Source organism: Papaver somniferum, chromosome 9 (genome assembly GCF_003573695.1).
Source record: "Papaver somniferum cultivar HN1 chromosome 9, ASM357369v1, whole genome shotgun sequence".
Taxonomy (NCBI): Eukaryota; Viridiplantae; Streptophyta; class Magnoliopsida; order Ranunculales; family Papaveraceae; genus Papaver; species Papaver somniferum.
In genome coordinates, this window is record NC_039366.1 from 203,181,868 (window position 1) to 203,196,678 (window position 14,811).

Sequence of the window (14,811 nt, forward strand, 5' to 3'; positions counted from 1 at the left end):
CAAGGGTTGTAAAAAAATAATCACCAACCGTAATTGTACAAGATAAATTAACCCTTACCAAATGTTGGTCGTTCGACATATCCTTATCATCTAGGCTGGCCTTGAAGATTTAGTACCGCAGGTACTGCCAATTACCATGTTAGCTGATGTATTCGTCATTACAAGTTGGTGATGCATCAAATCGTTTTCCTAATTTAGTCAGTGGTCCAATATATCGATCACTCCATCTGTCTATGCTCTCTTGGCTAATTTTGCACGGTGAAAAAGTGGCCCTTATTGATAAAGGCCATGACAGCATGTGTACGCATCCATACAGAAAGGAAACAACTCTTCTGGCCTGGGTCTTGACATCATGTGTTTTCTTCTTAAGCATGATTCTTGGTGAGTCCGAGTGATCATAGAGCTCGATGCCGAGTACTCGATCGAAAGTTTAGTCATATTCAGACACACACGCGAGTTGTAACTAGTTTAGTTAGTTCGAGTTTTACTGAATGAGAGAGTCTGGATTTGACCTGTGCGAATAGGAAGTGACAGTCCATGGAATATAACGGAATTATTGGAGATTGGTATGGAAAGAAAAAAAAAGTTTGTTTGGCTCTGATTCTCGCTACTTAATAGGAAGTTTGTCAAAATTTGTATGACAAACCATGTGGTGCACCTATCCTTGAGCATTTGAGTATCGCATACTTGTACATTATATGTTACTGATTAAAAAAAAATGTATTTTGATAGTTGGGTTCCAAATTTGCGGAATTCATCCTTACATTTAAACATTGAAGAAGAAATCAATGGAACCTTGGTAGGGTTTGGGAACTAGCTAGTACCTCAATGGTCAGTGGTCCATCTCTTGATTAACGTTATTCATTGTGCAACGCATTTTAAGTAGTACTGATACTGGAGCTTACCGGTTCATCACAAGCTGGTGATGCGTCAAATCATTTTCCTAATTCGTGCACTAGAGCTACTGGTCCATCATTGATCATCACTCGATTCACCCTGTCTATCAATATGCTGTTTTGGCTAATTTAGCTCAATTAAAGAGTGACCCATGGGGACGTCACCACATGCAGTAAAAAAACAAACTCTTGTTGAGTCTTGATCCTCGTGTGTCGTTCTAGTAAAGATTGTTGGTGAGTTCGAGTGACCGAGTACTCAAAAATCTAGTTAGTGATATCGGGATTGACCAAGTCGCACGAGTTACTAACTAGTGACTCGGTAATTAAATAGACCCTAGCCGCTGCAGGTGTATAACCATGTTAGCCGCTGCAGGTGTATAACCATGTTAGCCGCTGCAGACGTAATGGTTTGCTAGACTAGAAAATCTGGGAGGTTTTCACCTTTCATGGTTCCATACTTCCATCTGTTCTTTCTTGATGTGGCCGGCGGCTCAAGTAGATGGTGGAAGTTTTCATAATTGGTATTTCTACGGTTTGGTTCAATCCAGAGATTAGGCTTTCTTGTTATGGGATTTGGAGAGGGTTTTGGGATGTGAAAACTACAGCCACACCCATTTTCTCAATTTCCACCACTGTCAAACCCACGTGTGTAAAAATTCACACGCGCACCCAAAAACGTTGTATAAATTATGCCGAAACCCAAAATTTTCAAAATTCAGTTTTCTTTTTGTTTTATTTCCAAGTTTAACCTTACTTTATGTTTTGAGATTTTGTTCTGAGAGATTGAGAGCTTGTGAAGGAGATAGAGACAGAGCGAGAGCTGAAGTATTGAATTATCGAGAGTTGAGAAGAAGCTGATTGAGAGATTCAATTTACTCAGCAAAGATAATCTGAAATTCAAGCTCAGGTTCGTTCGTTTTATCTTTGATTCTGATCTTGTTTAATCTTGATTCGATTCTAGGTTTTAGTTTCTTTAAGATTATGATCTATTATTCTAAGTTACATAGTTTAATTTAGGTTTTCGAAGCGATTTTTAGATCTTTTAAGCTTGTTTTTGAATTTTGGTTTATTTTCTAGCTTGTTTTTGAATTTACGATCAATGTAGATCTTTTCGGTTCAATCTTTTAGTTTCGATTTCACAGAGTTCCAATTCCACTGCAGTGTACTCATCTCTAGAGTTCTCTTGAAACTGCAACATGATTTAATAACACTCATCAGGGAATGCATAACAGGTTATGCAGCTACTGAAAACAATGCATAACTGATCATGCATTTAATATTTGATCTGCATAAGATGTTATGCATTAAAACAATGTGTGATGCAGGGAATGCTTAACAAATATAATAACACTTTTTATATGCATACAAGGTTATGCATCTACTCTAAACAATGCATAACATATTATGCATTTAATGTTGGATATGCATAAGATAATATGCATTAAAACAATGTGTGATACAGGGAATGTATTAATAACACTTTTTATATGCATAACAGGTTATGCAACTACTCTAAACAATGCATAACAGATCATGCATTTAATATTGGATCTGCATAAGATGTTATGCATTCACAAATGTTTCTGCATAAGATGTTATGCAATTACTTATTAAGGAGCATAATAAGTAACTGTTACGATCAATGTAGATATTATTGATTTTGATATCCAGTTGATTTCTGATCTGATTATTGTTAATGTAGAATGTCTTTGCTGTTGTTGATTTGATCTTTTAATTTTGAGTAAGAATTTTTCTGAAGCAATATGCAGGATAGATATGTTTGATTTTTTCTCTTTTGTGTTTTGCAGGGTGAAATTTCTGTTGTTAGTGCACTAGCTGTAATTCACTAGTTCATTGAATTCTTAGCACATCATGTTGATGTCAATTCAACTTTGGAGAATTTGAAGACAGCCGTTTTCCTGAAGTGGACTCGTTTACTACCTCATCATGTCAGATTTATTTTTAATGATGGAAATAAGTTTTTGCGAGTTGATTCTGATGTTCTGCTTCAGTGTTTTGTATCTCGTTGCCACTAATAAAGGTTAGAAGAGCTTTGATTTACTTGTTGAAGTTGTCTCCAATTCTTCCAATTCTTGCAGCAGTCGTAGTAGAGCTTCATCAAGTAGACATGTAATAGAACCTGAACCAGAACAAGCTATGATGAATTTCCTTGAAGATGGTTCTGTGCCTGTTAACAAGGTTATTAGGACTGAGGGTTGGGATAAATTACTTGGTGAAGTTGGTAAAGTTTTTTTTGGAGGTGTAGCAGAGGTACGTATTGCAGTGAAGAAATACGAGCTAAAGTCTGGGTATGTTCTTCTATATACTAAGAATGAACCTAGCAGGTTCTATGCAAAATGCTCTAAAGAAAATTTCCCTTGGGAGTATAAGGTTTGTGCTGTTGACGTTGAAAACATGATGCTTAAGGTTAAGAAATATTCTAACAGACATCACTCTGGTGTGGGATGTGAAAGGCTTTTCCATAGGCTCAGCAGAAAATTTGTTTCTAGTCTTATCAAGGATGAAATCAGAAGTGATCCGAGTGTCAAAGCTTCTGATTTGAAAAAGTTTTTTAAACATAGCTACGATATCAATATCAAATACTACCAAGCTTACAATGGAAGAGAGAAAGTGTATGAGGATATATTTGGTGATGATGCCATTTCGTATTTGCATCTGGTATGGTATGTAGATGCCATTTGCATCACAAATCCTGGGAGTTGGATTGATTTTCAAGTCATATGATTGAATCGAACGAGGATAATTTAACTGATTTAGAAGTTGAAGCACCTTCAAATAAGTTTGTGCGTCTTTTTATTGCTTTCAAGGCATGCATCAGTGGTTACCGTTACCTTCATCCCATGATTTATGTCGATGCTAACTTTCTTACAGGGAGATTTAGAGGATGCCTCATGGCTGCAACAGGTATCAATGCTGAAAATGGTTAGTTTTCTGATAATATATCCTGTTTATATATGTGCATAATGTCTCATGCATTACTTATTTTGGCTTCATAATGCCTTATTCATTATTTTTTTAAATGCATAATATCTTATGCATTACTTTTTTCACCCTTCTGGTTATGCATCAGTTTTGTTTAGATGCATAAAACATTATGCATTATTTTATTTATAGCTGCATAATGTCTTATGCATTAGTTTTTTCACCCTTCTGGTTATGCATCAGTTTTGTTTAGATGTATAAGACATTATGCATTATTTTATTTATAGCTGCATAATGTCTTATGCATTACTTTTTTCACTTTTCTGGTTATGCATCAGTTTTGTTTAGATGCCTTATGCATTATTTTATTTTAGTTGCATAATGTCTTATGCATTACTTTTTTCACCTTTCTGGTTATGCATCAATTTTGTTTATATGCATAATACATTATGCATTATTTTTCTTTAGCTGCATAATGTCTTATGCATTACGTTTTTCACTTTTCTGATTTATGGAATTTTTTTCACGTGCATAATGTCTTTTGCAATCATTTTGTTTAGATGCATAAGACATTATGCATCAATTTATTTAGATGCATAAGATATTATGCATTATTTTATTTTATCTGCACATACTTCATGTAGACGCTGGCTTGATTTTATAATTTTTTAAGTCCTGAACCATGTTTTCTTGTTGTGCAGGGTTCTTTCCACTAGCCATGGCCCTAGTACCTGCTGAAGATAATGATAACTGGGAATGTTTCATGAGGAATTTGAGTAATATTCTTGATCATGATCAAAAGCCAATCACATTTTTATCCGATCGTGCAGAAGGATTTAAGAGATCAATTCCAGTTATTTTCCCTGGATCCTTCCATAGTTTCTGCTATTATCATCTTAAGATGAACTTACCTATTAATGCTTCTGACGAAAGGTATGGTGCCGTTATTGATGCATTTCAAGCTGTTGTATATTCTCTTAGTCCTGAAGGCTTCCAAAATGCCATTGCTACGATTAGGGGTCTTGGTTGTGGTTGGGTTGCAGACTATATTGAAGATATCCCTCCCGAGAGCTGGTCAAATGCCTTTTTTCAGGGTTGTAGGTATATAAGGACATCTTCTACTCTTGCTGAATCCTTCAATAGTTGGATGAAGGTACACAAGAAGCTCCATGCTAATTCTCTTCTGGATCAGATAAGGAAGGATGTGATGAGGATGATGACAGAAAGGAGAAATACCGGTAAAAGTTTCATAAAAATTCTCACACCTAAAAACTAAGTAAAGATGAAGGCTCTTATTGATGAGGGTTTAAGGGAGAAAGCAAACTTGCACAAACTTGCACAAAGCCTACCTACTACAAGAAGCCGTCGAAGCAGCCTAAGGGAAGTTAAGGGAGAGCATTTAACTTGTTGGTTTCTTGAGGCTTAGTTTTATGTTTGAACCTAACTCATTTTTCTTTAATTAATTTCTGTATTTTATAAACAAGTACTTTTTCTTTAATTAGTTTCTTTTTGTTGGTTTTTATGAAAAAAATACTTTTGTTTTCACTGTTTTTTTCTGCTTATATCAGATAATGTTATTTCATAATAAATTATGCATTAGTTTTGAAGATTCATAACTTATTATGCATTATTTTTTGAAGATGCATAACGTGTTATGCATTATTTTTTGAAGATGTATAACGGGTTATGCATTATTTTTTGAAGATGCATAATATCTTATGCTTTTATCAGATAATTTTATTCAATTTTATTCTTAAATGCATAATAGAATATGCATTAACTTTGAAGATGCATAACTTATTATCCATTATTTTTTGAAGATGCATAACGGGTTATGCATTATTTTTTGAAGATGCATAACGGGTTATACATTATTTTTTGAAGATAGTACAGTTTTTCTACTTTTTGTGAAATAAGATTGTAGCAAACATATATAAGAAGCACTGGAAAAAGCATTGATATATAAATATAAAAAAAATCGAAAGTTAACAAGATATAAGTTGTTTAGACATGTTTCATACCAACACATTACACATAACATTACATAGCTTAATAAAATTGCTGAGCAATTTCATCCCATACGTCTTTATTTGCATCTATCTTCCAACTGTTAACATGATCTGTTAGCATTTTCAATACCGGAATTATTCTTTTCTTGTTGGCTTTTTTTATTGCATCTTCATTTCTCAACTTCAGCCATTTCTCTCTGACTTGACACTTCATACTCATCTTCATATAGTAGCATACAAATATGAGGCAGTCTAGGTGATGACCTTTTTCAGGAACAGTCTTGCAAAAAATATCCTTGTATACAAGAGGTTCCCTCTTTATATCCACAATATCTGGTGATAGCTTCATTTGGTCATATCTTTCGATCAAATAAGGGATACAATCCTTTGCCATTATCAGAGCTTGATTCTTGCATTTAACTTTAAATCTTGAAACACTGTTATAGAAGTTCCACTCACCCTCTGAAAAGTCATACTCTAACAATGTCCAATGTGTACCAGTAGGGTTTTCCTTTGTTATATAGTTCATTGTAATGAACATTTTCTCAACTGGGATAGGGATATTCAAGATGAATTCTCCAACAAATTTGGCAATCCCATCTTTGTCCTTTTTTTTTAACAAAGAACTGCAAAAAAAATATTTTTTAGGAAAAAAAAAAGGTTAGAGGATGTCATTGAAAGGGTGCACAACAGGTGTAGGAAACAATAAGGCGTAACCAGTTATGCAATTAAATTTATCTGCATAACAAGTTATGCAGAAGTAAGAATATGCTGAATAACTTGTTATGCAGTTAAATTTAGTTGATAACATGTTATGCAGAAGTAAAAATATGTTGAAATAACTTGTTATGCAGTTAAAATTTAGCTGCATAACTAGTTATGCAGAAGTAAGAATATGCTGAATAACTTGTTATGCAGTTCAAATTTAGCTGCATAACAAGTTATGCAGTTAAATTTAGTTTGGCCGGACATTGACTAGTTATGATGACTTGTTATTTAGAAAAATAGTTTTAAAAGTTAAAGTGTTGGGAGATGACTTACCCAAGCATCTGGACTCATGAATGAACACTCCACATACTTCTGTTGAATGATCACATCATTCTCTTCATTTTTCCGCTTCTTGAACAACATGTAACTGTAGTAGGGTATTACTTGTTCTTCTAGGTATTCATTGTTGAAATAACATGTTATGCAGTTAAAATTTAGCTGCATAACTAGTTATGCAGAAGTAAGAATATGCTGAATAACTTGTTATGCAGTTCAAATTTAGCTGCATAACAAGTTATGCAGTTAAATTTAGTTTGGTCGGACATTGACTAGTTATGATGACTTGTTATTTAGCAAAATAGTTTTAAAAGTTAAAGTGTTGGGAGATGACTTACCCAAGCATCTGGACTCATGAATGAACACTCCGCATACTTCTGTTGAATGCTCACATCATTCTCTTCATTTTTCCGCTTATTGAACAACATGTAACTGTAGTAGGGTATTACTTGTTCTTCTAGGTATTCATTGTTCATTAGCTGCGTTATTACATCTCCGTGAATCTGAATATCCCATAAGTACGGGTCTTCTCCGTCTCTGATACTCCAAACAATATTTCTGTAGAAGATATAATTAATGACATGGTTTTTTTTTATTATGCATGGGTTTTTTTGAAGCATAACTTGTAGTGCATTTATTTTTTAAACAAGCATAGAGGTAGTTTATATATACTTACATGCTGTTGACATGCTCAAAGTATGTCTCCAGTACTTTCATCATGGCTGATTCTATTGTATCTTTGTAATCTTTGAAACATTTCATTGTTTCTTGCGGAGGTAATTTTCTAAACGGCCTGCCAACAGATGTACGAGGTTTTTCTTGTTCAACTTTATTCTCATCAGGCTTGTCTTTGTTCTTCTGCTGCTTCCCTAGTTCACAATCTTTGAGTAGTATAGTGGTTGTCCTTTCATTACTCAATGTCCTTTCCTTGATTCTCCTTACCTTTCTTCCTTTTTTTTTCTCCTTATTTATGTTCGTGGTCCCCATCTCTTTTTCTTGAGTACTTCTTCATAGTTTCCTTAGTTTCTTTCTTCCCAAATTCTGTTCCTGGAACAAATTCTTATTCTAGTTCATCTAAGTACTTCATCGCAGGTTCTAGTATTTCTTCTAGTATTTCATCACAGGTTCCCTCATCAACGACCATCTCAACAGCTGGTTGTTGCGGCTTTTCTGTGACTTAATCTTCTGACATCTCAACAACCAGTTGTTGCGGCTTTTATGCGACTCGCTCTTCTTGCATCTCAACAGCTTGTTGTTGTTGTCCTCCAGCATCATCTCCTTGTGAAATATGGAGATCAAATGTGGGCTCCAGGATCATCTGTTGTGGTCCCCCAGCATCATTTTCTTCTGCTTTCTTCTCAGTTTCTGAAAGTATGTCATCATCATCATCACCATCCATAAAATATTTCTCCTGCGCTTCAATTTTTTCCTGAGTTGTTGCAATATTTGGTGTTGTCTACAATTCCTATGGCGTGTCAGTTTCGTTGTCGCTGGAGAGATTAACAGCTTTTTCCATGTCCATGAACTTGAAAGGTGAAGACTGGAGTCCTTGACTAGCAGTTTTATCTTGGATATCAAGTCTGATAACTTGTGGAAGTGATTCTTGAGTAGGTGGTTGATGAGTGCTAAAAAGTGCATATTTATATATATTTTTCTTGGCATTTAACTCATCTTTTGTGCATTAATTCTACATTTTATCCCATATTCTGTATTTTCGTTGTTTTCAAGAATAAATACTTTTCTTAATTAATTTTGCATTTTTAGGTACTAAATAAAGCCTGGTTAACTCACGGAGCGAAAAGAGCAAAGGAACGGCAAAGACTCCCGCTAGGAGGAAGCGAAGAATGATGTTTGCAAGAGCCGGATCAACTAGAAGTGGGCTTAAAGAGGAAGAATTGTTCTTAAAGAAGATATGGTCTTGGCATACCCAAGACCCAAAACCCTTACCCAAATCCATTTCTATTATCCATACCCATTTCCATGAGAGCCGTCAGATTGGATCCATCATCCAACGGCCGCCTCATCATTGTGCATCAAAATCCAAAGCTCATGTCAAACACCATAGTACCTAACTCCATCTGGAGCCGTCAGATTCGTTGTATCACTTAATCCAACGGTCGCTCAGAGCTTGTTTACATCGTGTCGTTCGATTCAATTAGTAAGTGATTATCCAACGGATCTCCTCGCTGCGCATCAACTTCAGATGATTCCGATCAACACCTTAGCCATCGAACCCATCGACCTAAACCAAACACACCCTTCTTCCCAAACATCGAGTTCTTCTCCTCCACTCCGTCTGCAGAGAAAACTCTGCCATCTCCTCCTTCCACCCGACCATGGCAGCCTGCAACTGCTGCTCCTCGAGCTTCACTACACCCCTCTCCGCCTCTACCAAAACCCGTACGTACCACAGTTTTCTCTTCCTAGCCTAGTCGTTTCCCCAAACCCACATCTCTCTGACCTAGGTGTGGAGTTGATGAAACAACTCGAGCTAGGGTTGCAGTACTTCAATTGGAGCAGGAAGAGCATCAGAGGGACATCAAGAAGCATGGGTCGAATCCAATTCACACATGGGTATGTCGAATTTGATTTTCCCCAAAAGTTAGGGTTTGCAAATTTTAGGGTTTTGTGAAATTAGGGATTTGATGTAAGCTATAAAAGGGAAGCTGTAGAGAATGCAAAAACTGTTCTTGGGTCATCCTAGTTCCCCCTAATTGGGTTAATTTCATTGCATATCTTCTTCTTATCCACTGTTAATGTGTGTTGTGTGAATGTTCAATTGTTTGTTGTCTTGTGAATCTTCTACTGTTAGTCCTGTAATTCCCCTGTTTACTTATATGTTCTTGTTTTGAGTCTTAATGCTTGACAACATGAAAGCTCCTAACTCCAGCATGTTCTGATCCATCACTAGGGTGAGAAGACCCTTGAGACAAATGGTTAGCCATTTGAGTTAGTCCCTGTTGAGCTCAAAACAGTTAGGTTAGTGACTTTCCAAGGGTTCACTGGCTTGTGATTAGTGGTGCTTTAAACAGACCACTAATGCTAGGAGTCAGTGATAGTCTGAGGGATTAACAAATCCATATTAGTTAGAGACCTAGACCCTAAGTGACATGTGATTGTTTATGCTTTAATCAGATAGGCAATGCTAGGGGTTAATCTAAGGATTTTAGGTAGTTAACTAGCCACATGACAAGGATTTAACTTAGGTGAACTAGCTAGGTGAAAGGGAAATCTTAACCCTAGAATCACACTTCCATTCCCACTGTTTTCATTTTCTTCACTACTTTTTCCACTGTCATTCTTAGTCACTTGCTTTGCTTCCTGCCAACATCTCGCAGTTATCTTTTGTCACTGCCTTGCATATAGCTTAGGAGAATCTCAACACATCCCCAAGTCTCTGTGGATCGACCTGTACTTGCACATTTGCCACTTTCGACGCCGTGCACTTGCGGTTATAATTTCTGTGACTCTTTTAGAGAGCTACCAAGTTTTTGGCGCCGCTGCCGGGGACTTGGCGCTGTGTGTTGAGTTGTTCTTTGCTGTTTTGTTGCATTCACTTTCATCTTCATATTTGCATCATAGTTCATTGCATTTGCATCTTTCCCTGCATTGCATACTCATTTGCATATTGTTCACTTACATTCATGCATCATAGCTTGCATCTTTACTCACTTTCTGCTTTGAGCCAGCAGGTACCTGCCTATCCTGCTGCTTTTGCTGTGGAGCTGCTGCTACTGCTGCTCCTGTGCTTGCTGTACTCCTGCTCTCCTGCTGAGCTGCTGTGCTTGTGCTGCTGTGGTGCTCCTACTTGTGCCAGGCCAAGACTGCTGCTGAGCTGCTGTGGCCCATGTTGCTTCCTGTTGCTGCTAACTGCTGCTGCCTTCTGCACCTGTTGCTCTGCTGTGACCCTGTGAACCTGCAAAGCCTGCTGTTGTGCTGTTGCTGCTGCTGCTGATCTGCTCCTGCTGCTAGGCCTGAAGTGGTGCTGCTGCCATTCATAAGCCAAGCCCAACTGGGCCTCAACAAAGACAAAAGCTTAGGATGATCCAAAGCCCAACTGGGCTTTTGCAACCAAACTGAGCAGCTGGGCTGTGCTTAAGCAAGTAAGCCTAAACCCATTAAGAGAACCCAACCTGTGGGCTTCCATTTTTAATTTGTGGGCTTGTAATAATTTTTTCCATTTTTCTGTTGGGTTTGTAATTAATTTCTTGTGGGCTTGTTTGTTTAATTGCTTGTGGGCTTGTGGTGTTAGATTGATTTGGGCCTGTAGTTTTAAATTAGAAAAACTGAACTTTTAAAGGCCCAACTGGGCCTCAGACCAAACAAGCAACAGTTGGGCTATTTCAAAAGCTACATTGGGCTTCAGTTTGCATACACATTGTGGGCTTAGTTCACCTTCCCTTGGCAAAGCAATTTCTCCCACCAATGTGGGCTTGCTCCCAACACTAAAACCAAAATTCTTGCTCCCAATACTAAAATCCAAATTTTCAAAACCCAGTAAACCAAAGTGTTTTCTTTTCCCATTAAGTCCAAATTTTCTAAAACCCATTAAAAACCAAATTTCTTTTTCAAACCCGACAAAACCAAATGTTACCCATAAAAACCAAATTTTTCCCAAAAATCCAAACCCATTAAAAACCAAATTTTGTGCTTTGTAACATAGTTACTTAGCTTTTGAGCCAAATCATGTCTAGATCTTGGTCTACAGTTGGGGAATACAACAAATCCCTTAGAGAACTTGCGTATGGACATACTCCACGTTATGAACCTCCCATAGACCATGATGTCAATAGTTATAGGAATTATTATGGACATTTTCAAAGTCCCGAGCCTCCATACATGAACCCTAATAACTATTCACACATGCATCATTCACCACAACGTGAAAATGAACATTTTGCTAGTGCCTCACTCACATAATCATCACTGATCGATCAACTAGAAGCTCGAATCGCAGCTTTAGAAATGCAATCACATGAGGAATCTGTCACATCTAATTTTCTTAGGCAACCTGAAATCTATGCATGTCCCGCATGTGGTAATTTAGACCACCCTGTTGAGAATTGTCATATTTTGCATAATTTTAGGCAATCTAGAGAAAATCCAAGGTATGAAATACCCATAAATTGTGAGAATGGTAGTCATTGGGACCATAGTCAATCCTTTGAGGGTTGCGATCAATATTTTGTAAACCCTAATGACCATGCACACATGTATCATTCACCACAATTTGAACATGAAGAATTTTGTACTCCCATGAATTTAGACTCCACCACAGAAGCTCTCAGACTCAGCAAGCAAAACTTTGATAGATCTACATCACGAATTCATGCATATTTAGATCAGATTTTGCTTCACCTACAAAATGAGGAAATTCATGAGGAAATGTATGCTGTCCCTAATGAAGTGTCTAGTCCCATTCATGTAAATGATGTTGAATATGAACCTAATTTAGAGGAACATGAATCGACTAATGACACCACCACTGTTAATGAGGACCAATATGCATGCTACCATGATGATGATTATGATGATATGTTAGAAGAACATGAAAATATTGGTAGGCCTTGAAGAGGTGTAAAAAATGATCCCCGGCAACGGCGCCAAAAACTTGGTAGGCTTTGGGATATGTAAAATTAAGCGCAATAAAAACGGGGGCCTACAGTAATACCGCAAGTGCACGGTCGTCAGTTGTAGCTCGTGCAAGTACGGGTCGATCCACAGAGATCGGGTGTGTTTTGGAAGTGTTTTAGCTAATTGGGTTCCTAAATTGTTGTTGGGTTTTGAAGCCTTTTGGCTTAAATTGGGCTTTGAGTGCTAATGGGTTTGTTCACAATAAAAGGAACTGAGCATGGGCTCAGTTTGGTCTTTGAAGTGCAAGTGGGCTTAGGCCTTAAACTTAGGCTTTTGATTAAGCCTGAATTGGATTGGGCCTTAATGAATTTGGGCTTTGGTCTTAAACAACTGGGCTTTGGTTAAGCCCACAGTTGACTGAATTGGGCTTCAGTTTGAATTGAGCTTTGGACTTGATAGTGAACCAGATTGGGCTCAGCTGGCTTTGGCAGGCAGCAGGAGCTGGACTTGGCTTGGCAGGTGCAAGTAGTAGCTTGCTTGACAGCAACAGACAAGGCAGCAGCAGTTGCAGAGGCAGCTGCAGTGTAGCAGAAAGGAAGGCAACAGAATGGAACTGCAGCAGGAACTGCAGAAAAGCAGCAGCAGCAGCTGCAAGGGAAGAAAGGTAGCAGCACTGCAGTGCAGTAACAGCAGGAGCAATGCAAAGAAAACAGTGCAGCAAAGGCAATGCAAGTGCAGCAAAGCAGTGCAGCAAAGCAGTGCAAATGCATGAGAGGCAACAACAAAACAAGTCAATAAAGCAAAGACAATGCAGTAAATAAAACATGACAATGACTATCAGCAAAGAACTAAACAACAACAATAGAAATGAACCAAGTCCTAAGCCAAGGGCAGGGGTGATAAAGAAACTGAAATGAAGCAAGGCTAGGCAGAAAACAGGCAAACTAAAAGAATGGGAGGAAAATTAGCTTGCTCATTGTCACTAGTGAGCACTAATTTCCCCCAATGCACAATCAACACTACAACCTAAGCATACACAGGGAATGGCAAGAAAATCAGCTTGCTATGAGCACTGATTTCTTGCCATTGCACAATTAGCACATTGCTTCACAGATACCTAGCCTAGCATTCCTTCATGTTAACAGTGACATTTAAACTAACATGAACACTTAACAGAACAGCAAATTGAACTAAGAAAAAAAACAACAACATGAACTGAAACTGAACTAACAGTAATTTTTAACAGAACACAACATATGCAGTGAAACAAACATTCACATTTTAACATTAACATCAACATTTTAACATAAACAAATTAACAAAACAGCAACAAACAAACATGGATAATGAACTGAAATTTAAAAGTGAACTAAAGTTAACAGTTAACAGAACTTGGAAGTTCTGGATGTGGGCTAGTCCCAACATGGTTTTTACAACACCCCAAAGCTTCTATTTATACCCAATTCCCTCAAATTAGGGTTTTACACAATTCCCTCAAAAATTCCCAAAACAGTTGAAATTAGGGTTTGGAATTAAACTCACCTAACATGTGATTTGACGAGTCTTCTTTCGACCCATTCTTCTCCTCAGTCTCCTGCTCCATTCCCATGCTTCAATTACGTCTTATAGCCTCACCTAGTTTATTGATTTATCACCTAGGGTTTCAGTGGTGAAAAATCAATAAGTTAGATGGCTATAGAGGTAGGGGAGGTAGCTACGGCGTGTAGGTGGTGTTTGGTGGTGATTTGGTGGAGGTTAGGTGGTAGAGATGATGGTGACAGAGGTGGAGAAGGTGGTGGTGTACGGTGGAAGGGGAAGGCTCTGCAAACAGGGTATGGTGGTGAAGAAAGGGTTCGATGGTTTGGGAAGGAAGGGTCCGTTTGGTTGGGGTGTAGGTGCTCGGTCGCTAGGGTGTTAGATGGGTCCATCGAATTTGATGTTCTGCAACGCTGAGTCATTGGATGCGAAGCTGGTAGGTAGATCGGACGGTGATGTGGAGGCAAGCGATGAGCGACCGTTGGATTATATGATACAACAAAATGAACGGTATTTGATGGAGTTAGGTACTGTAGTGTTAGGCGGGTATATCAAACTTCGATGCGCAGCAAGGGAGCGACCGTTGGATTCAACTACCATCTAATCTGAAGGCTTGGAATTTCAGCGCTGTGGTGCTTGGCAGAGACATCAGATTTTGATGATCAGCAAGGAGCGACCGTCGGATGCTTCTGAGAAATGATCTGATGGCTGATAACGGAGGCGATTTTGTGTGTAGAAAATGAGGTTGTGCGCACCATTCTTCGCGGTTTCCTTGCGTAATTTCTCCCGGCTTTTCACTACTTTTCTGC